Source organism: Cnephaeus nilssonii (assembly GCF_951640355.1).
Source record: "Cnephaeus nilssonii genome assembly, chromosome: 14".
NCBI lineage: Eukaryota > Metazoa > Chordata > Mammalia > Chiroptera > Vespertilionidae > Cnephaeus > Cnephaeus nilssonii.
This window is the reverse complement of record NC_137085.1, coordinates 21,115,071-21,138,266: the sequence shown is the minus strand read 5'-3', so window position 1 is coordinate 21,138,266 and position 23,196 is coordinate 21,115,071. Positions and strand designations below refer to the sequence as shown.

Here is a 23,196-nt window from a genome sequence, read left to right as displayed (position 1 = left end):
GTGACTCCAAAAATGTCGATATATATATATATATATATATATATATATATATATATATATATGATCAGCAGTTGAAATTTTAGCCTTCCCACCTTCCAAAAGCAGGGGTATGCGGGAGTTTTGTAGTAGTTTGCTTCCTGGCTTTGGGGAAATCAATTTGCTTCTAAACCAGAAGGTGGTCTTCTCAAGGACCATCCTATCTTTGGGATGGAAACTTAGGCATTGTAACCTTCCCCCCCCCAAGGCACCCACAGGAGCAGCCCGAAAGCCACCTATCTCCCCCTCGGTCTCCGGATCTCCTCGCTGCCTTTGTCCCTTCTAGACGTGGAGGCTTGGAGAGGAGGTTTGGTTTCCAAGGATTGGAGCGTTTGAAGGGCGGGGCCATCTCCAAGTCCATCTCCCCTTTTTGTCCTCTCCTCCTGGGACGGGAGGGAGGAGCCAGGTCCCCCCGCGGCCGGGTCGGGAGCTCTCTATTTCGGTCGCTCGAGGTGAGTGGGAAAGGGCGGCAGCCCGTTTAATTGCAGCGCAGGTTAATTTCTGGAGTTCACCGCGGTCAGTCCGCCCGCCGCTTCCCGGGGCTCTGCCAAGAGGGTTTATGAGGTCGGAGGCGTGCTGGGGCGCGCTCGTGTGTTCGCGAAAGGCTCCTCCCCAGGGTTCATTCCCCGACTGCGGGAAGTCCTCCGGTGCCCCAGGAGCCTCGGGTTTCCTCTGACCTCGTCGCTTCTTCCTCCCTCCCCTACGCTCGGTTCCCTGCAACCCCCCCCCCCCCCCGCCCCTGGGGAAGGGCGGCCCCCATCTTAGGATTTCCGACCCAAGCCAACCCAGGAGGTACCTCCACGTCGATGAAGATTTTTTTTATCACCACCTCCAAAACCCAGCAGTCCTAGGAGCTTTCAACCTGAAATACGGTTGTTATTTCCCCCGTGCCGGGCTTTTGACAGAAAAAAAGTCAGCTTTTTATTAAAGACAAAAGAGGTAAATGATCAGCCGGGGCACTGAAAGGGACGGCGGAGACCTGGCGCGTTTCTGCTCGCGGCCACGAGGAATGGATGGGGGAGCGGCGGCCGGCGCCCAGGCACCCCCGGGGTCCCGTGGGGGAGGAGCTCGGGACCGAAGGACTTCCCCAAGTCCCCGCGGGCACCTGGAGGGAGAGTCCTCCCAGTTCTGCACAAAGCCGGGATCATTTCAGTCCCCAACAGCCGCACCGTCCTCCACGCTCTCCTTTCTTTCTCTTCTCTTCTCTCTGGACTCCCGGCTCCCTCTCGTCTCGGCGCTTTCTCCTCCTCGTTCTCCTCACCTACTTTTTCTCTTGCCTCTCCTCGCCTTTCCATCCCCCCCCCCTTCCCCCCTCCTTTCTTCTCCACCGCACGCGTAGAGTGTCATTTATTTATTTATTTATCACCCCCGCCATCAACACCCTTTTAGGGCTTCCAAGCTTTTCAATGTGAGTGGGAGGAGAAAAGGGCAGGAAGTGTTGACTCGGAGGGGGGTGAGATCGTGCCTCCGGGCGAGAGATTCGGCCCCAGAATAAACGATTGGGGGGGGACTATCTAGGGAAAATGAGGATTCAGATCTGTTTAGGACACCCCGCTTTCCGACCGAGACCAACTCCGCGCGCGTCTCCCCCTCCCCCCTTATTGTATGGGTGTATGGATACATCTTCCCGGACTGTTGTTTGGAAGGGGGAGGAGTGAGGATTTAAAGAGGGCAATCTTGCCCTGGATCCTCACCACCGCGCCTTCTCCACCGGATGCGCTCTCTCCCCGATGCAAAGGAATCCGGCAACATCCCCCCAATTCAGACGCGGACAAAAGAAACTTTAATTAAGGTCTCTGCCCCGCGCGCTGCGTGTTTCTCTCTCTCTCTCTCCTCCCCAGGCTGTTGATGTCCAACTCGAGGGTGCGAGAAATAGAAATGGTACAACAACCAAGCCCATGCCCTTGAACTTCCATTGCTCCTGACTGGCTGTATTGATTTTTATACTGTAGGCACTGCCCCCACCCCCGCGCGCGCTCCCCCCCCCCCCAATATTAAATTAAAGCCTTAGGAGATGCCCCACCTGGTTGGGGGTGGGGACCCACGGCTTTGCGAAGGGGATAGGTCAGAATGATTTGGGGAAAATTACACCAAATAAAAAAAAATCAAGGTGTGAAAGCTTCTTCTTGGCTCTCTTGTCTTCAACACCATGACACCTTATCATTAGGAGCGCTGATTGTTACTTTCCGAGCCTCAGATGATCGTCCAGAAAGTGCAAACAACGCGGGGCTGGAGGGTGTAAAGTTATTTAAGTAGGCTTTTTTTTTTTTTTTTTTTTTTTTCCTTTTGGTGCGCCGTCAAAACATTTCACAAGTTAGGGAAAGAAAGTGGTGGTTCCGAGGCTTGGAATGATAGGTTCTCTCCCTTCCCCACCCCCCTTTCCATATCAGAAAAGAAATAAGATGCACAATGAGCCTTTATTTCGGGGGGAGAAGACTTCAAAATACGTGCCAGTAATGGACAATTTGAGCTTTTCACTGGAGATACACCGCAAGCTGGAAAGGGATTAAAAAGCCCCACGTGGTTGATCTGGATTTAGACTTGCAACCTCTAGTTCCCCATGTCTGTTCTTTGCAAAGATTGGCCTCTAGATGGATGCGTGTGAGGGACGCGCTGGGCCCTGGGCTCGGCCTCTGGGGCAGGGCTGATGGTGGGAACCGTGTGAGCCGCGCGCGGGACAGGGTCCTCGCGGGGGGCTTCCTCTGCCGGCCAGGGCGGCCGGGCGCCTTCGGGACGCGAGCGCGCACGTCTCAGCCCGGCCGCCGCGCTCCTCGCACCGCCTTCTCCGCAGGTCTTTATTCATCTCATCTCCCTCTTCCCCTTCTCCTCCTCCTCTGCCTCCTTCTCCTCCTCTTCCTCCTCCTCCTCTACCACCACCACCACCACCTCCACCTCCTTCGCCGCCGCCGCCACCTCCTCCTCTTGCATCTCACTGGCCTGGCTCTGTGTTGCTCTAAGTGACAAAGACAATGTCCCAGCCTTAACTTTGCAACCACCTTGCCTCCTTCTGGGGTTCAGCAGGGGGGAGGGGGACAGCAGCCGCAGCCTCAGCATCTCCTCCAGCTTTTCCTCCTGCTCTTCTCCAGCTCTTGGATAACATTCTTCCCTTTTCTGCCCCCAGCCCATTTCCTCCTTTCCTCCTTTCTCTCTTTCTTCCTTTCTCTTTTCTTCCTCTCCTGCACGTTGTTGTTATTAGAAAGGCTTCGCGCACCCCCTGGTGCTCCGGCGTTTTGTGTGGCAGGAGAAGATTGTCTTCCTTCTCTCTTTCTGTCTTGCTTTCTCTCTCCCTCTGGTTGCTCATTATTCAGAGAGAGACACAGAGGGAGGGAGGGAGAGAGCGCGCGCGAGAGGGAGGAGAGGAGAGAGAAGAGGAGAGGGGAGAGAGAGTGAGAGGGAGAGGGAGGGAGGGGGGGAGGGAGAGGGAGAGAGAGAGAGACGGATATCTCAGGTCATCTGCAGCTGCAGAGTCTGAGGAGCCGAGGAAGGCAGGGAAGATGGCGATCCTCCATTGCTGAGACCCGGCAGAAGCACATGAGACTCCCAAACAACTTCCACAACAATAACCCGAGCAGGAAGAGGAGAAAGAGAAAGAGGATAAGGAGGCGGTGGGGCCGGAGAACCCGAAACACCTCCCGGCGCCGGGACGCTTCTTCTGTAAGTTATTGCAATTAGCAGACACCTCGGGGTGGTCCGAGTGCTCCCGGGAGGAGAGCGCGGGGTGGTGGACGCACAAACGCGCTCATTCATTCGGCCGAGGAGGGTTGGTGGCGCGGGAGGAGAGGGAAGTCCCCTGCATGGACTGACTGGCTGTTGGGAGAGAAGAAGCGAGAGCGAAGAGGAGGAGGGGGAGGAGGGAGAGTGAGAGGGGGAGGAGGAAGAGGAGGAGGAGGAGGAGGAGAAGCGAGGGAGGAAGAGGAGGAGGAAGAGGTGGAGAAGGTGGTGGTGGTGGTGGCGGTGGCGGTGGCGGTGGCAGCGAGGTGGCTGTGCTTTTCCTGCTGGCTGCTCTTCTGCTGGGGGCAGCGGAGCGCCGTGGCTTAATTAATTTCGTGTAGTTCTATGGAGAGAAGAGAAAATGAAAGATGAGTGAGAAGAGAGCTGGAGGCTTAGGACGGATGCTCCGAGCGTGGGGACAGGAGTAGGGGCATAGAGGGGGGTGGAGAGCCCAGAGCCAGAGGGGGAGCTAGCAAGGGGCAGAGGAGGGAGCGCTCCGAGCCGCCCCGACCTGAGCCGGTTGACCTCTTTCTTTCTCTGTCCCTCTCCTTCCTCCCCCCCCCCCCCCCCCCCTGTCTGCCTGTCCCCAGCCCGATGGCAAACCCGTGCGGATTGGCACCCCCCCTCTTCCTCAGGTATTTGACTCTCTCTCTCTCTCTCTCTCTGTCTCCGAAGTTGGGATGCGGGGTCGGGATGTGTCCGGGGGGGGGGGGGGGGTGGCTGCTGCTGCTGCTGCTACTGCTGTTGGTGGTGCTGCTGGTGAGGACGGAGGCCAGGAGCGGGGGGCACCGGCCGGGTTGGGGGGCGCAGGTCCAGGAGCAGCTGAGGAGCTATCTCCAAGCGTCTGGTGGAAGAGGACAACGGTTTCAGGAGAGGAGAAGCCATTACATACGCTTGGCTCTCCTGGGGAAGGGAGAAAAGAAAGCAGGGGCCTGGGGGGGTCCTCTCACTCCTGGTGCAGTTCCCAGGGGTCTGCCCTCCTTCCAGGCATGAGGGGAAGCCACAGCCGCCCCCCCCATTGGAGCAGCCCCTCTCTTTCCCTTTCTTTATCTCCCTTGTCCTCCATTTGCAAGCTGTCTGCTTTGGTTCCAGTCCAGACTCCAAAACACAAAGCTCCTTCTCACGTTCATTCTCCAGGCTTTTCACCATTCCTGAAGGAACCCTCATTTTCTTTTCATTGTAGCTTCTAACCTACAGGGAGGGAGGGAGGCTGCCTGGAGTTCCTTTCATATTCCTCCCCTACCCAAAAAAAAAAAAAAAAGTTTCATTTTTAAGCACGCGCCTGGGATGGGAAAAGACCAACCAGTTGGGGCTTTCTCCCAGGGTTGGGGGGCGGGGGGAAGCGGTGCCCGAGTGTCTGTGTTGGCTGTTTGGTTTGCTTTGGTTTTGTTTCTGGAGGTGGCTTGCAGGTTTTGGAGGAAGTGACTAGTTTGGTTGAGAGCTGGGAACTGAGTCAGGTAAGCCCTGTCATGTTGTAACTCCACCAGAAAATGGAGGAGAGCGAGTTTCCAGGAGACAAAGCTGAGATGAGAAGTGTTTGTAGAATTATGGATGTTTCCATTTTGAAGCTCTGTTGGTGATGGCTGGAGGAGGAGGCTTGCCTGCCTACTCCTTCTCCCTGTCCTGGGGGAAGTCTGGTGGTGGTTCCTCACTGTCTATTCATTACACAAGGAAATGAGGGGCTTTTAAGGGCTGCTCAGATTTTTCTCCCACCAAAGGAGTGCTTTCACAAGTTATTGAGATGTTTGTTTCCATTTTAAAGTAAACTTTTGGATTTTTTTTTTCCTTTTGAGTGGACCTGAAGGGTTTTGACCTCCTTCAGGAAAGGCAAGGCAAAGCCTTAAACATTTTCCACTGAGGTCCTCGCACAACTTTCATCTGCTGCAGATCTCCTGCAAGTCACCAGGAAATGGTGACTTTCCCCATTGTGAAGACGGTGGTGCCCTCAGCTGAGATTATGGAGTTCTGGGCTTGGCTATCATCATGATTTGATGCATTGCAAGACTTTATTGTCTGGTTTGGGTTGACCTCTGGGGAAAACAAAACAAAACAAAACAAAATAAAACCCAACAACAAATCCTACAAGAGCTCAGAGGAAGTCTCACCGACACCAGTTTCTCCAGGGTCCACATTTCTCTTCAGGTTGTTCCATGTGTGTGTTAGGCCTTCTTTTAGTTCCTTTGTCTTCCCCCTTCCCTTCCATCCTGCTGGTTTTTTTCTGTGTTCTCAAGTACTGTAAGTCTCCACAAATATCAAATGTCTTCTTAACAGTGTCACTATGGAAACAAATTTTTTTTTTTTAAAGATTATGTCAGTTGAGAAAACCTATGTCTAGGTCTCTACACCTTTTTAATTGGGGGGAATTTATTAGTCTTCTAGGAAGACATTTTGTGAGGATGATGTGAAGAAAGGATCTACCTCAGTCCACACACATTGATTGGAGTTCTTCACAGATTAGTTCTAGAGAAGGCATGTAATTGATCCAAGTAAAGACCTAAATCCTGAAATGCTTGAGGATTTTATAAAAGCCAACCATGAAGATGTTGCTTTTCCATTAGGTAAGGTAGCCATCTTGAGGATGAGGGAAGATGTTGGAAGAATTTTAGATGGACTGTTGAAGATAGGTGAGGAGGGCTCCACGGTGGAATGAGAACTTGGAGGAGATTCAGAACCAATTAATGTATTGTAAGGAAGCTGATTAGACCTTGTTTCAATCAAGGAGGAAGACAGAAAGGTACCAGCTTCAACACAAACAAGGAGCACATTGGTGAGCGACTTATACCAGCTTTTTTCTTGCTTTCTCATTATGTGTCGGATTTGTATGCGTGTGTGTGTGTGTGTGTGTGTGTGTGTGTGTGTGAAGTTCCCTGTGTCTACAGTATTTTTGTGCATATTGAAGTGGTCTTAGATTCCAGATGCAATTATATTCTGTTGAGTAGCTGGTAGCAGTGTCATTCAGAGAATGCACAGTGCTGTATATGACAACATCACATTTTTCAAACCAAACTGTTGTGTCACTAATTGAGGGTTATTGTTCTTCTAAGGGGTGTGAAAGGAGAGGGGGAAACACATGGTTCTTTAGCTGATAATTGTCCCTGGTCAATGAAGTAAATCGTTGATTTTTGCAGATGAAGATGTGTGGTTTTCAATTAATGTGTATGCTCATTTAAAAAAATATTTCTCTTCAGATCTCTGTGTCTTTATCCAAAACCTAGGCCTCTCCAAGAGCACTTTAAAAATCTTACATGGAATCACACCTTTTATTACTCATTTTTGAATGTTATCTTTTGATGCCCATTGCTTTTGCTCTTAAGTGGAATGTCATCAATGTTTTATTTAAATTTCGTAGTGCATGTTAAGATGCTGCATGCTCAAACTCAGAAGTTCAAATGCAATGGAATAAGGAGTTATTTGGGAAAGTAATTACCAGATAATTTTGCATCTAATTTACCAGATATGTTTATGTAAACACAAATACATTATACATTGATCTTGAAGAAAACTTCCACAATATCTTTTTTTGTTGAGGACAACTGCTTAATTACTTATTTCAATTGGAGGAAAAATCTGACAAACTGGTTGCCAGTCCAGCAGTTTGACTTACCACATTTCTTTACTTTGCAACCAAATGTTTTAGTGTTTTTATAGACAGTCTTATAGAGATGAGCTTTCTGGAAGGAAAGAATTAAGTGTCTAAGAGGCATTTTGGAGTTTTGAGAAAATGTTTTATTAACAGTTTACCTAACAGACCCATCCCATCTCTGATTCCCTTCATCAGTATGGGAAGTACCATAATATTAAACACATGGTTTCTTGTGTTGATCTAGGATATACACTTGAAATGGGACAAGTATCGTGGGTAAACCATTATGAGAGAATTAAAAAGAGTGTCAAGTTGAACATTCTCATTTGATGTCAAAGCTCAGAGATCCTTTTTGTTTTTGAGGCATCTAGTGGATGAGGCTCATTATGCAAATTTTTGCCATAACTAATATATCATCAAGAAAAATCATTCTGAAGAAATATGTGTGAGCTATGATACACACTGTCATTTAAAAAAGATTCTTGTTGGAACATTGTAGTCCATAATATCGCTCCTATTGGATTTATGTCCATCTGATTCATTGATCACATTCCCTGAGGACTTGTTTCTTCCCCCACTCTTTGGAGTTAGAGACAACTTTTAAATAAACTTTTTATATATAAAATCTTTCTAAGGAGTCTTCCAGAAGACAGTAAGGGGAAAGAAATCCAACTCTACTAATGGATTTGAGCACTTGTGATCAGTTTTCCTGAAAGAAAAGGATGGTCAAGTTGCCTTGGGAAAGAGTTCTGTTTTTTGCGTGATGGAGTTTATAATAGAGTCTAGTCTATCTTGAATTCTTTCCTGGTGTTGAGTGGGGTGTTTTTGTTTTTGTTTTTGGTTAAGGTAACCTTACTTACCTTCTTTGTGGTATGTGCTTCTGTCAGACTTATAGTTCACTGCCTTATGGGATAGAGCATTGACAAAGCCGTATTGAATGTTTCAAGTTGATGACTGGAGAACAGAGGTGCTATTTCACAATACCACACTCACAAATTAGGAAATATGTAAATAATGAACTCAGATTGCAAAGGATCTCACAGGAGTGTATAAGTGGATGATTGGTACATGGGAACTAAGGAAATTCAAAAGAAGTGGGGGAAAATATTTCTAGGATCTCTCACTAAAAATCTAGTGAACTGAGGGGTGGGGGATCACTGTGTGTGTGTGTGTGTGTGTGTGTGTGTGTGTGTGTGTGTGAAAGCAAGTATCTTTGGTGAGGTTCACATACTTATGAAGTTGGTGGCCTTGAGAGAAACATTAGCTGGTGACCTATTAATTGATTATGAGAAAACAGAGAGGAGAAGAGATAGTGCTAGAACAAAATTCCTCTTCTTGTGTGATATGCCAAGACATCTGGCAGATGTTATGTTGGGCCCTAAGGAATGGACAGTTTAATTTTAGCCCTAGCAAGGAAATGGGAAGTTCTAAGCTCTTTTAATAGCACAAGTCACAATTCTTAGTTTGGGGAAGGTTGCTTAAAAAAAAATAAAGAAGAAAGGAAAAGAAAAGAGGCATTTATTATAATATGAAAGAACTCTAGGGAGCACCCAGATGAAGCTGAGGTTTGGGGGTGATGGACAAAAATATTTCCCCAAGTAGAAATTAACATTAAAAACTGACAAAGAGATACCATAAGTGATGAGTATTAAGTATTTAATCTTCACCAGTTAGAACTTATAATTGAGAAGCTAGTTGTTTTGTGCCTTAGAGAGATCATCAACTTCAAATCTCCCCCTCCCCCTCTGCATTTTACTGAAGAGGAAACTGGCACCAAGACTTGAAGTGACTTGCCCAAGGTCAGAAAGTTCAGCTGTAACAAAGCCAGGCCTACAACTCAGGTCGGCGGACTCCCAACCCAGTACCCTTTCTGCTGCCCCAGTGCACGTGATTATAGCAGTTTGTGAAACACCATCTCAAGACACTAATCATGCATCAATGGGACAGTTGAATTAGTGTTCGTTGAATTTAACATGTTGGGGAACCCTGGCCTGAACATGGTTTCACTTACAGAAGTGATACTCCAGAGGCCAATTTTATTCGTGTGACTTTCAGGCAAGTTTTAGCTGTTGGATTTGTAGCTGTGCTTTTCACTGTCCTCTTCTCCTCTCTAGTTCTGTCACCCAGGGCTTGGGAGTCCCTTTCAAATGCCCTTCTTTGGAAGTTTGGGTCAATTGCAGCTTACAAAAGTGCCCACAATTGGACTCTGAGAATCTATTTTGCAACATGGTGCAGATTTAAATTGGCTTCTTTCAGAGATGCCATTTTGTAATACTGATGAAAGTCCAAGGGAGTGAAATCCAGTCTAAAACAATTACTGGTGATTTTCCAGTGTTCTGTGCTCATCCAGAAACGTGCCCTCCAAGTACCTCCTAGGAGCCCAATTCTCGCTTGCAGACCAATGGCTAGCTACTTCCCATTCCCCACTCTACACGAAGGCACCCTTAAAATGACTTTTGAACCACACGAGCAGTATTTAACCATGAGAGAGAGAGAGAGATGGGTCAGTACTTTAGGAAGGGTGAGATGGGTTTCCATTTCTGATTCCTCCTGGACAAGTGAAGGCAACTTGGTAAAGAAGAGTGATGTTTGGAAGTTTCCACATTTTCTAAGCTTCTTCCAAACCAAAGCATAAATACTCAATCCAGGAGGCAGTCTGGAGAAGGTAGTACTGGATGTGGGCTTCTGGCAGGAACACAGTTAACGCTATAAACAGTTGAACCTCAGTGTGGCACTCCTCCAAATGAGTTGACTGTCGAAAATAAAATGTTCCAGAAGAACTGGGAGAACAGGAAAGAAGTTAAAACAGCATGGTTTGCATGCCAGTACTGAAGTGGGGGGAAAAGTTGGGGAGGTGGGGTTATTAGAGAAAAGATAATCCTAAACTGAACTGTCTCCTGGATGTGTAAGACCCACGAGAAGAAGTTCCCAAAGGGAAAATGGATTTTTATGACTTTAGATTGTGTTTGCTGTTGACTAGGAAGCTCTTCTGAATCTTTTGTCCCCTTGAACTTTGTATCTTGAGAACTGCACACACTGATAAATAGGAAGTCAATTGGAAGCGTTTTGGATTTACATTTTCTGCTTGGAAATACTATCATCAAATTTATCTACTTCCTAAGGGCTCTTGTCCTCAGCAGTTGAAGCATACATAAGATTTTTAGTCTTTGGCTCCAACACAGAGTTGGTGTTTTCAGGGTTTGGAAAGGCAAGTAGCATGGGTATGGTACAAGAGGGTACTAGTTTGGTCTCCTGCAATTGCATTGTCTTTTAATTCTGGTGAGCAGATTACTTGGTGTCTTCAAAGCATTCCTATTAATTCCTAGCTGGAGACCTTTTTTTTCTGGAGTTATCCTTGGATGGAAGGTTTCTCTTTGTGCCAGGTCATGGTTATTTCGATGTTGATTTTCTTGCTTTCATGGGTTTGCTTGTGCAGTTCATTGCATGTTGCTTCTGGATATTAATAAAATACTTCTGCTGTGCCTGTCCACATCTTAACCCCACACTTAGTTCAGAGTGCAGAGTGAAGGGGTGAAGGGAAGGTTGGTGGGTACTTGTTTGTTCAAGAATAAATTCTTGAGATGAAGATCGCTTAATTCAGAAAGTTATTTGGTAGGTTTTTGAGTAGACTTTTTAACAAAGACCGTGCAAGGAAAAATTCTATTAGGAATCAATGGATCCTGATTTAAATGTTTTAGGATCACTTAGTTGGAAATTAAGCATTTAACCAAGATGAGTAAGCAAGGACTTACCGTTGACTTCAGATTGGTTTGAGCACAAAAGAAGCTGGAGGCCCAGGCGAGACAACTGTGTCAGAAGTAATTAAGCCCAGGATTTGTGGAGAGGCTTAGCTGCCACAGAGCCCAGCTGGGGGAGGCCAAACTCACTCCCTAAGCCCTCGTCTGGCCAGTTGAACCAGAACATGAGCTAAGGCCTTCAGATTTTGGAATTCTCCTCTTCCCTGTTCCGATTTAAGAGAGTCAAGTCATTATTCTTCAGTTTTGCTCATGTCAGCTGAGTGCTGCTCTCTGGAGCTGGGAAATGCCAGGGGTCGGGGGAGCTGATTTCCTCTGAGGGAACATTTTCCCTTCAACACTACAAATGTGCCTATAACATTGTACTTATTACTCAGAAAATAATTGTGCAGCGGCACAATGTGGGATACTTGAAAGATGTTTGCTGCACAAAGGTTCCAATACTCACCTGCAGATTAAGAAATGGGCTTATAAACCATCTCATTTCTATTGTTAATGAAAAGCTTTGGAAGGCACCTGTGAATTAGAGCTCCAGCTGCTATCATGGTAGGGGAAGTTAGGCCTTGAAAGGATACACGGATTAGCCCGTCAGAAAAGCAAACAGTAGCATCAGCACAAGTAGAAAATAGACAGGGTTGTTAAGCTAACAGAAAAGTAGGCTGAAGCATTGCCATAATTACGTGGTGGAAATTTGCTGGGAAGGAGAGACTGCTTGGACGGGACAAGGAAAAGCAGAGAGGCAGGGGGGAATGATTGACAAGTGAAAATAGAAGAGGCCTGTCCACTGGGAAGAGCCTCCAGGAAGAATAAAAGGCATTGCTTTTAAGAAAACAATAAAGCCAGTGGAAAAAGACCTTGTAATTTGGTACCTATTGCATGTGAAATATGAAGACCAGTGCTCAGACCCACATTCTTAGGTCTGTTCTTATTGTGAAAAATAGAATTGGGCTTGGAAGACAATTTATGTGACTTTGGGGTTACAAATACAGCTTTTCTGATAAAGGACAGATGGAAGGAGAACTGGGTAAGTAGGCCTAGGTGGAGATTTTCCTGGAAAATGAATGAAGTAGAGACTAGAGCACAGCAGTAAATAGCTGCATTATTAATGGGCAGAAAATGTGATAGTCCTCTCTAAAGTTATCCATAGAGCTTCTCGACCTACGCTCTGGGTGTTACAAGAAATGAAGAACCAAGACATGCTTATTTCAGAGGGGAAAGGAAGAGACCTATTGTCCAGTTTGGGTTTAAGCCATTTGCTTCAGCCACGCATCACAGGCTGCTCTGTCAATCCAATCCTGGCATTTTAAAATCCAAAGGAAGGCCACTGTGGTTTAGAATGTTTAGCTATTCCAATCCCTAATTACATCATCCCTCTGTGTTGTGACCAATTGGTCAGCAATTGAGCATCAATCACTCAGCCCAGATTGGGCCTGATTTTAGGGGTCCTTCATGTGGGATAAGCCCTAGCCGGTTTGGCTCAGTGGCTAGAGCGTTGGCCTGCAAACTGAAAGGTCCCAGGTTCGATTCCAGTCAAAGGCACATGACCAGGTTGTTGGCTCCATCCCCAGTGGAGGACTTTCAGGGGGCAGCCGATCCATGATTCTCTCTCATCATGGATGTTTCTATCTCTCTCCCTCTTCCTTCCTTGCTGAAGTCAATAAAAATATATTTAAAACAATTTTTTGAACACTGGGTTATAGACTAAATATGGCCAAAAATAGATACCACGTGTATATTATGCAAAGATTTCAATTACAAGTAGTTATCAGACAGAAACTTTTCTTCCATGGTTTCTATCTTAAATGATCTTCTCAGAGACTATTAATTGTTATTTAGTAATGATAATTGGGGAAGGAATCTGTATGGAAGAGACCCATTTTCATTTGAATGTCAGAGTTCATCTGCAAGAGCTTCTCTCTTCTGCTGTCAGTTGAATATTGTTTCTTTTAATATTGGGTAAGATTACTGTCTTGTAAGGAGAATCAATATGATTGCCTCCTCAAAAATTGCTGCCAACTCCTCTATAGAGTGGGAAGACCCCATGGACCTTCAACAAAATGCTATTTCTCCTCCTGGAGTGACTAATAGTTCATATGAATACTAGGTGATGCTTATTTAACATTTAATATGAACCAGAGACTGTTCATATGGTAGAGAAAAACTGAGATTTGGGAAGTAATTTACCCAAGGTCATGGAGCCACAAGGTGTGGGGGTGGGGGAATTACCTCCTGGCTCTTGGCTGGTGGGAACTGGCCTTGGTTATTACTTAGTATGCTAATAGCTTATGTTCCTGATGGTTTATCTCTTCCAGTTGCTTATGCCAGGAATATATCCTAGTGTTCTGGAAGGAAATCTGAGCATAATGGAAAATTAATTGTGATATATTAGTTAATATGAGAGGTATAACTTACTGTAATAGCTTGACAAAGTGTGTTTAACTGAAGAGTACCTCTTTGTGTTCTTCTGAGTTACAGAGATGGGGCGGGGGGGAGGGGGAAGCAAGAGACCATGTAGGAAGAAATTTAGAGAATAACTATTTTTAAATTGCACTGTGTCAAGCCTAGTGGTGCAAAGTAGTTATACATGCGGATATTTAAAAAGAGCACCTGTCTTGTGGCAGGAAGATATGCTGTATGACATTTTTTTTTTTTAATAGCGAAGTATCTGATTTTTTGCCCCCTTAGGGCCCCTTTTGAAGGTCTCAGTGCTGTGTTGGCTCTGGTGACTGTAGACACAAGAAGGTTTTTCAGAAGCCGCATAGACATATTTGAAAATTAGTTCCATTAATTTTGGGAAAACAGTGCAGATACTCTTCAAAGGCTGGGTGCTAGAGTGCCCCACGCCCTTCAGTGATCACCATGTGCTCTATTTAGATCATGGAGACATGATGAATGTTTTGGTTCTCTTTGCTTCTCCCTGAAACATCACAGTACAGTAAGGAAGCTGCTGTTCATGGATGACCACAGATGCCCTTAATAGAGTAACAAGATGTACTAAGGGAGATGGAACAGGTCCAGATACCCCTGTGATATTCAGGACAGTAGCTTCTCTGTAAGACGGGGAATTGGGCATTAATTGCTGACTAGACTCTTTAACCTCAAAGCAACTAGTAGTCGTTTTTATAAAATCTTAATTTTGTTATGGAACTGTTCAGACAGACTCATACCCAGGTCCTTGTAGGAGGATAAGCATGTGTCCTGTATGTAAAGTGCACAAGAAGGCCACAGAGTCACCCATTTTTACCCGCCACTCCTATCTACTAAACTTACCAAACCATTGTTTTCTTAAGATATGGGGGAAATGCTCAGAAAAAATAACTCCATAGTTGAAGAGAGTAAAACTTAACCTATATGAAGCATGTGGTTGTCCAGATGGGATTTCTAATTTAAGAGCAATAGGGACTCCACTCAGTCTTAGGTAGCATCAACTGAGACCCCAGTCCGTGGTGCCTAGCCATCTGAGACACTCCCTCACACTAGCCTTTCTCCAAGACCAGCCCTCAGCCTGCTTTTTCAGCCTTCCTCTCACTTCTTTGAAGAGAAATCTACCCAGACTACCCTCGGGGGCTTTGCTAAAAGTGAAGGTAAATTGGGTCTTGGTATCCCAGTTGGGAATAGGACATTGAATTTGAAAAGAGACTCCTGAGAGGTGGGGCAGAGGAAGCCTCAGAGCGTGTCCTGGAGGTAAATGTTTAAAGTTTCTGTACTTAGATCCAGGGGAGGAAGCCTCCATTCTACTCAAAAGAAAAGGAAATCACATCTTCAAAGACAGATTCCATTGTAAGGTGAAGAAGCACATTGTGTAGCTCACATAAAATAGCAGTCTTTAAGAAAGCACAATTGTGTCCAGAACTCGTATGGAAGTTCTCCTCACTCATTCTTCTCTTGGGGCGCGGAGAAGTGAAGTGGTATTGAAGAACCAATGTCAGCTGTCCCTGAAATCCATCCCTAACCCCTTGGTGGACTCAAGAACCTGAGTACCTCACCCATTCTTTCTCTGACCTGTGGCCGCAGCTTGTTAATATGAATGAACATCACCCATAGACCCTGAAATTAGCGAGTGTTAAATGTTATGTATTTATTAGGGGGAAAACGATAATCTAGTCAGTGGGCTTAATTAGGTTATGATTGCCCAGTTGCTGCTTCATGATAATTATATTCATAACCCTGTTTCTAGACGTCAGCTACAATTACCAAAATTGACCCCCAGCGCAGGTAAGTGTTAGTGATCTTTTTTGAAGCAGCTTCGGAATGGGGGTGAATTTCCAGTGTCCCCACTGTCCCCTTTCCCTTCTCGACACCTCCATCATCCTTTCCCCGTTAGTGGAAAGGACAGTGGCAATATTATTTTGTCTATGACCATACACATATTGTATAGCCTGTTGTCTACAGAAAAAAAATTCTGAGAGTCGAATGACGGGAAAACATTCATAAACCAGCAAATAGGAATCTTCAGCCATAAAAATCCAAAATTGGCTGGATTGTGTCTTTCAGCACATGAAACCTGCTCAGTAGACTTAATGTGATTCATTTGAATAAATCTTTTACTTTATAAGGCATAATCTTGAAAGGGAAAAAAGAGAGTCATCTGTGTTTAAGATACTGCCTTATCACATGATCATTAAGGTCTAAGGAATAACGAGCGAGAGCTTGCCACTTTATATTACCCTCTTTCCCCCAAATCCATGACATTTGCCGCCAGTGTATTCTCACAGAAAAAAGAACATGTCATTGCCGAGGACGCTGTTTGCTGTTTATTTCCCAAATGAAGACAGTGACTTCTAGGAAATACAAACAGCAACCTGTGTCAGAAGTGGACATGTTGGTGTGACACAGTGAATCACTGGGCCAGATTGTCACTTGGCAGCCTTCCCTTTCTGACATGCAAGTTATATGGGGAAATAACGCACGTAAAATTTGCATGCCGGGGCTACACTTCAATGCAATTGAACTGTCTGAGGAACAGCTAGAACTTGGCTGCCGTGTATGTGGGTGTATATGTGTATAAATAGATAGATAGATATAGATATGTGTGTATAAATTTGTAAATATACGTGTGTATATATATTTTCCCTCCGTGGTTGGAAATCTGTAAGCTGAGGGTTGACTTCAATTATATGCAGATTTTTAACTGTGAAGGAAGATGCTTCCCTCCCCCTTTTCAGGGGTCAACTGTGTATGTATGCTCCCCGGGAGAGGTACTTTATTTTTTGTGGAAACGTCGCGAGTGCAGAGTTCTCCGTATTTCTGGGTGAGCATGCAGCTTTTAGTGCAGAGGTCTTCATTCAGGAAGTAACGTGTGGTGGGTGGAGCACACTCTTTGGCACTGTATAAGCTCAGGGTGAAATTTGGCTCTGTCCCTTCCTAGCTGTAGGACCTTGAATAAGTCACTTAACTTCTCTGCTCCCATGATTTCCTACCCAGTGAAATGGGGATGATAAGAATCTGTAGAATTGACATAGACCTAAAAGCTATTAAGTGTATTAGGTCCTGGTTCATAATTGGTACTTGAAAAATGATCGTTTCTTCCTTCCTCTCCGATGGAGAAACTGAGGTCAAGATCTTCTCCCAGGGCTTTGCCAGGTGTGAATTGTCTCAATCCTTGGTCTTAAACTCGGTGTTTTGAATCCTGCCTGATTAATTTTGTGCCATGTCTGCCTTAACTGATGAGTGGTGCTCATTGCTGTTGCCCATTCGCAGGTAGACTTTTCCAGCTTGCGCTCTATAGCTGATGGGTGTGTGTTCAGTAGGGATTTGTGAACACCCTGAGGGTTGATGCCATGTCCTCTTAGACAACAACATGTACATGGTAACAAAGCCAATCCCAACCTTGCAGAATGATTCCTTTAAGTCTAGTGGGGGAACAAATTTTTAATCACTGGACTTGTCTGAGCTTTTTGGAAGGAAGATGTTATTAGTGTTCCTATTGTCTGGCATCATTCTGGCAAAATGGCTTTTCTAAGAAAATTGAGTTACTGCAGTGAGAATACTGGCTATGCTGTCTTCTAAAAAGGTTGGGTGCCTCTTTGGCTTCCCTCATATAGATAGGGCTGAGCCTGTTTGGGGGCTGTCCTGTGGTCTTGCTGAGAATTGCTCTGGTCTTCTCTGTGCATGTGTTTATTTTAATAGTCCATGTCTACTTGGTCTTACCAACGTACTGTAATATCAGATGCTTTGAGATCTCAGGGCAAGGAGGCTAATTTTAGAATGCCTTCAGGGTAGATGATATTTCAAAATGTGAAGTGGTGTTGATAGGGCCTAACAGGACTTCTCTAACCTGGTTTGCTCCAAGTCAGAAGCACATCGGTGGCCTCCCCGGTGGTGGTGTGTGGTGGTGGTGGTGGTGCTGTTAGTGGCAGAGAAAGGACGCGCACGTGATTCTTCGGTAAAACAGTAGAGTGATTTATTTTTCACCTGTTAAAAAAGATTACCCAAGAAGAATTATGTATGTGTTTATTTTGAAAATTCCCAGAGACAAAGGAGTTGTTTTGAATTATAAGAAACTTTACAGTCACCACTTTAAAACCGTGTCCAGAGATATTTGAGGAAGGGAGAGAGACATGCATTTACTTCCTGGGGTTCAGATCTCTAGGATGATTTCAAATGAGAGATTTTTTGGCCTCAAAGGGTGGACCCCCAACTAAAGGAGTGGAGGAATAACTTTGGGTGTGGTAGTGGTTATAATAATCTAGAGTGCCCTCAGTAGAATAAGAAGTGTGGGGAGATACAACAGTATCTGAAACTATGACTTCCTCGGATGTCTGAAAAGCTCTGGGAGTGGAAAGATCCCCCCCGCCCCCCCCCCCCCCCCCGTTTCCTTGGAACTGAGGGATATATTTGGGAGTGCCACCTTCACAAGTGTTCAGTTCTTTCCCAATTGTGGCGTCCTTCCTTCCTTGTGACTACAAAGTAGTAGAAAGGTGATTGGCTTAATTTGGGTCAGGCTCCTGATTTGCTCCTAGCCTCCAGTTTATCCTTAAAATGGAATTCTCTCTGGTGAAGGCCAAGGGGCATTCGTGTATAGAAAGCACCCAGCACCCTGCCAGGGACCCAATAAAGGGCAGCCTCTGCAGTTCCTTTGCAGTAATCAATTAGTGGCCATCCAGCGCCTCTGGTGCAGATGGCTTGCTCCTTGCCATTCATCTGCCGCCTGGCTTTGCTCGCCTCGTTAGCAGTTGTGGGATGGCGATAGAGTTGGAAAGAACGCGTTTTATAGGATTGTTATATTTAAGAAACACGTGTCCATTCATCTATTCATCAGAACATTTATGGAGCGCCTTTTGCCTACCTAGCTGGCCTGCAGTGTGCCTAGGTGGTCGAACCCAGGAGATGTTCCATCTCTGTCAGTTGTGTTAGGCTCTTTGTTTTGGTAATTGGGTGATTACGATGGAGATGGTGTCCTTAGCCGCATTTAAATAGCTTGGAGCCTGATGCTGGTGAGCTGTGGCTTAAGGCGGTCGGAAATGGATCCCTCTTTAGATGCATGCATTTCTGTGTCTTTGTTTGTGTATATTTACAATGTAATTTGCTAAGCATGTAGTCGGTGCTGCTGGGGGACGTAATCTGGCAGATCACTCATTTAAATATTTACTCCGAAATATCTTGTTCTCTGTTGGTGTGAAGTAGTAGAGTTTCCAGTTATTTTTAGGTCATTTTCATCTTAGCAACCCTGTTGGAGATGAACCAGACACACTGCTGTAAACTGTCCCCACATTTTCATAGAATTTAATAAAGTAAAGTTTAATAGTTTGGTCCCAAGAGGCAAACCAGCCATCTGGTTAGCAGACGGTTAGGTCGAGTATTGCTCGGCTGCTGAGAGGGCCACAGACCAGCCCCGGCGCACTTGGTAATATGTCCAGTTGCTGAGTGCATGAAGCGTTGAAATGGTGCTCTCAGGTCTGCCGAGCCAGCAGTTCTGTTACCACCGCTGTGACGCAGGAGATAATTCAGCTGGGCAAGCGGCAGCATGGGGGTGGATCTCCAGTACAGGATGTGTAATGTCAACATGAAGGATTGGAGCTGGCAGGAGGAAGGGAAGCACTCATTTCATGCCAGTGCAGGAAGCCTAGAGAGATCTTCCCGCCCCTCCTTGCATCTTGTCCTCTTCTGGAGCTTCCATGTTATGTGTTAAAGATGATTGCCTTGTGCATGGTCCATGGCAAAACGTCAGCTGATTATCTGCCTCTTTTGGAACCTGTCTGTGTAAACAGAATGAACCAACACTCTGCACACATGGAGGGCGGGCAAAGGCAAGAGTTAGCTGCACAGCCTGGGAGGAGGAGAAAGGGCTTCGGGAGGCAGGAGCGTCTTTGTGCTTGAGATGGAATCCCATTGTACACCCCTTTGTGCTCAGATTGGAGACCGGTCATCCGTTCAAAGGCTGCAATCATCTCGGAACACGGTGCTGCAGCTGTAGTCAGGAGAAGGCTGCAGAATGGTTCCAGTGATTCTGCAGAAGCTTAGCAATTACATAATTGCTATGTAACTGGAGAGAGCCATCAGGATTGTCTCGTTCTGGAAAGAAAGCTTCTCCAATTTAAGGGGTAGATTGTTTTCCCTTGTGAAACCTGAAAACTGATGAGCAAGTACATCAGGCCACCAGGCTGGAGCCGGGTCCTCTCGTTGGCATGAGAGGGGAGGAAATTCACAAGTACTCTTGGCTGGACATTCAGTGGACTTCACAGCTACGTTACAGGGAGAGCAAGTCACCGACTCTTGGAAAAGTGGATTCTTGTGTCCATTGAATTTTTATATTTGACTTGTTGGTAATATTTGAGACTCTGTTCTGTATGCATTCAAGGCATGGAGTATTCCAGAGCTCTCCCAGGAAGGGACCCACGGAGTGGCACTTGATCACCAAAGAGCTCTCTCCATTCCTGCTGCCTGTTCAGGAGGATTTTCACAGCTTCTCTTGAGTGAACCCTCTCAGATGGGGATCAGCCGAAATACTTGCAAGGCCCGGCTAGCATCAGATGTTCCTAAAAGCTGAGTTCCTCTCAGCGTCAAGCCATGGAGCAGATCGGCCAGGGTGAAGACCTCACAGCGCAGGAATGAATTCCTCCTTTCAGCTGCCTCGCCACTTGTTTTCCATCGTTGAGAAAAAAGTTGAGGTGGCGTTGGTTAAATGTAGGCGCGAGGGTTGCATTGAGCCAGTGAGAAGTCCAGGCTCCATTTCATCACATACGAAACAGTCACCTAAAATTAGCCCCATCTCCTCACCCAAGTGTGGCCTCTATGTTTGTTTATGTTAAGTAGCTTTACATTTCAGCAATCCCGCTTTTCTGGGCTTGGTCTAGAGGAGCTGCTAAGAGTAGAAAGAGTGGTTGTCGGGGTCCATTTTTATTAATGGCACAAGTTGGGCCTTTCATAAAGACGACTTTCATCTGTATCCCTCTATTTAAATGTGTTTGTAGTCAGAACTTCAGTAAAAGGGGAAATTTTGTCTCCTTTGCGAATTGAAAATGAATGGCCAGCCAGAAATATAAGGACTTTGACTTCCAGGATGGATTGGGCCCACAGATTCCTAGACCTTTTACCTTGAGGCTCTGCTTCACTTTGTATCTCTTGGGTTTAACGCGGAGATTGACAGATGCAAATGGTTTCTTTGAGAAGCTTGATTCCTACAACACAATGGCGGTGGGTTTTCAAGGAGCCAGCCTGTCTCCGCACCGGGCTTTTATTTTGTAACAGTCTGGAGGGGCATAGGATCACCCATGGTGACCCTTGCCTGCGTCATTCCAGGCAGGCCTTGGCATGCTCCTGCAGATGAGTAAGGACAAGGGCAATTGGCAGGAGGACCCACTGAGTTCATCTTGCTTTGTATCTTAGGAACTGGCCTGACCTTGTTCCATCACCAGTGTCTGGGCACTCTGAGAAACACAGGACCTTCTCTCAAGGGGCCTGGAGAGTGTGTGGGGAGCAGCGTGCTCTCATCCTCGAAGGAACACTTGCCTGGCGCAGAGACCACATAGAAAGGAACCCTTTGCTATCGGTGTTGGGAGGCCCAAGAAGATCTTGGCAGTGAGAGCCATGGTATGTAGCCAGAGAGTTGCTGTGTGACTTTGAGTGAATAACTTATTCTCTGATCCTCGCTTTCCTTATTTGGCGGCAGGGGGATGGGGGTGGGGGGTGGGGGGTGGGGGAAGTCCACTCTGTAAACTTCTTATGGGGAATAAATGAGAGTGTGAATGTAAATCTCTGGTGCAGAACCTGAGATAGAGTGGGCACATAAAAATACTAATTCCCTTTCCTCCCATCCTTAGGAACACGTAGTATAGACAGGACACTGTTAAACAAGGACTATCTGATTACAAGTCAGAGTACAGTGGAGTCCAAATGAAATCCCTGTGAGGGGCTCCTTGAAGCTTGTAGTGGTGGGACTGACAAATATTTAGCTTCTTGTCCTTAGAGGCTGGGCAGGATCCTATTGTATGGTGACTTTTAAAAGCCAGTGTGCTCCTCTATGAAACATGACTCCAAATCTTGTAAAGGGGAAGAAAAGTGCCTTAACCTCTGTTTGTACTATCTTGAACATTCTGTAATAGATTATTTATTAAATTCCTCGGGTGACGTTCTGGGTTTTTGTTTTGTTTTGACTGTGGTTATACAACCCAACTCCTTTAAAAGAAAAACCTGACAGTTCCCAAGAAGAGCCTGGATGGGAGCATTTGGCTGTCCGGAATCCCAAAGACGGCACAACATGAGCGACTCTTAACAAGCCTCTTTCATTTGACCCCTAATCCAGTGCGCCATATGTTGGCGCCCCATGAAGCCTTGTTGACTATTTTCAGGGGAAAAAGATCTTAGTTAAAATTTAGCCAAGTCCACTTTGAAAGCCGACCCACTGGTTTGTCTCCTAATTAATTACGGAGTGGGACTAGACTGGAAGCTACGGAAAGGCAGGCCCAGGGTTTCCCTCCTTCGCCTGTATCGTCAGCGCCTTGCCCAGGGCCGGGCAGCTGCACGTAGTCAGTGTGTTCAGTCCGTAACCAGATCCAGCACTTTGTAAAAGGTCATATCGCTTTTAAATATCTGCCTTTAATACACCTGGATTTCTGAAACGGAACATTATCTTTTCGTGTCTTCTAAACAATAATTGCTACTCCAGTTATTGTTCAGCATTCAGCTTCCGTGAGTGGAGATTTGGCACTGACATTTTAATTCAAAAATGAAGAGTTAATGTAAGTTCTTCATCAAGGGAAACTGCCCAACTCTAAGATCCATACGAAATGTATGTTGCAAGTAAGAATGCCGGACGTGTAGTCTGGGTTAAAGAAGCCAAGGAGAGCGTGATCGTTGGTAGTTGACTAGCATGACCCTGAATGAATGACTCTGCAGGGCATTGTGAAGTGAGATTTTGTAGAACTGAGTCTGAAACTTTGGAAAGGAAAAATTCGAACTCAGGAATACTCAGCAATTCAAGGCCAGTGGTTCTGGAGGAAACTCATTTGTAGTTTTATGTGAAAAAGGAAGACAGATCTTTTTCTAAGACTTTATTTGACCTATTAAGTCTAAAAGGACTGTGGCATGGAAACAAGGAATATGGGGAGGCGGGGTGGGTAGAGAAAGAAATCAATTGAACAGAATTGAAAGAATGAATCAATGGAACCAGGATCATAGTCACATTCTTTGAAGATGCTCAATCAGATTCAGAAAACATGCTTCTTCACCTTTGACTTTAGTTCTCGAATGAATGTTTCAATGGAATGATTTAGACCATTGAAAGTCTAGTATGTGCAGCAGCCTTCTAGGTATGAGATGACCTTGCAGCATTAAACAACCCATGGGACCTGCTAGTTTCAACCTCACTGAAGGACATATTCTGAAGAGCCAGCTCAATAAGCAAGCTTTTGAAGGGTGTGCGCTGCCGAGCAGTTTCCTGTTATTTGGTTAATGGTTGACCTAGTTCTATTGCCATATGCTTCCTGGAACGCATTCTAATATAAAGTATGTGTTAAAGCAAGACTAGGATAATAGCAGGAAAGTCAAAGCCTTTCTGAAGCCGAGACCATATTAATGCAGGTCCCGTGAAGGCAGACTAGTGTGTGGATGGAAAATGAAAAGACTTTTCTCTTCATGGTCCTGTTTACTAATTCTGATTTGAATCCTCAC

At 45.7% G+C, this 23,196-nt stretch overlaps 1 protein-coding gene across 13 annotated transcripts in view; it reads left to right on the top strand.

The window, feature by feature from the left end:
• Positions 1–399: 399 nt before the first annotated feature.
• ZNF462 (zinc finger protein 462) overlaps positions 400–23,196 on the top strand; it is a 136,273-nt gene continuing 113,476 nt past the window's right edge. For 3 of the 13 annotated variants that reach the window (XR_013814456.1, XM_079789805.1, XM_079789803.1), the window contains exon 1: positions 500–3,690. The gene's annotated coding sequence lies outside the window, so the exon portion shown is untranslated. The other 10 variants (XR_013814457.1, XM_079789806.1, XM_079789810.1 and 7 more) reach the window with 9 other exon arrangements.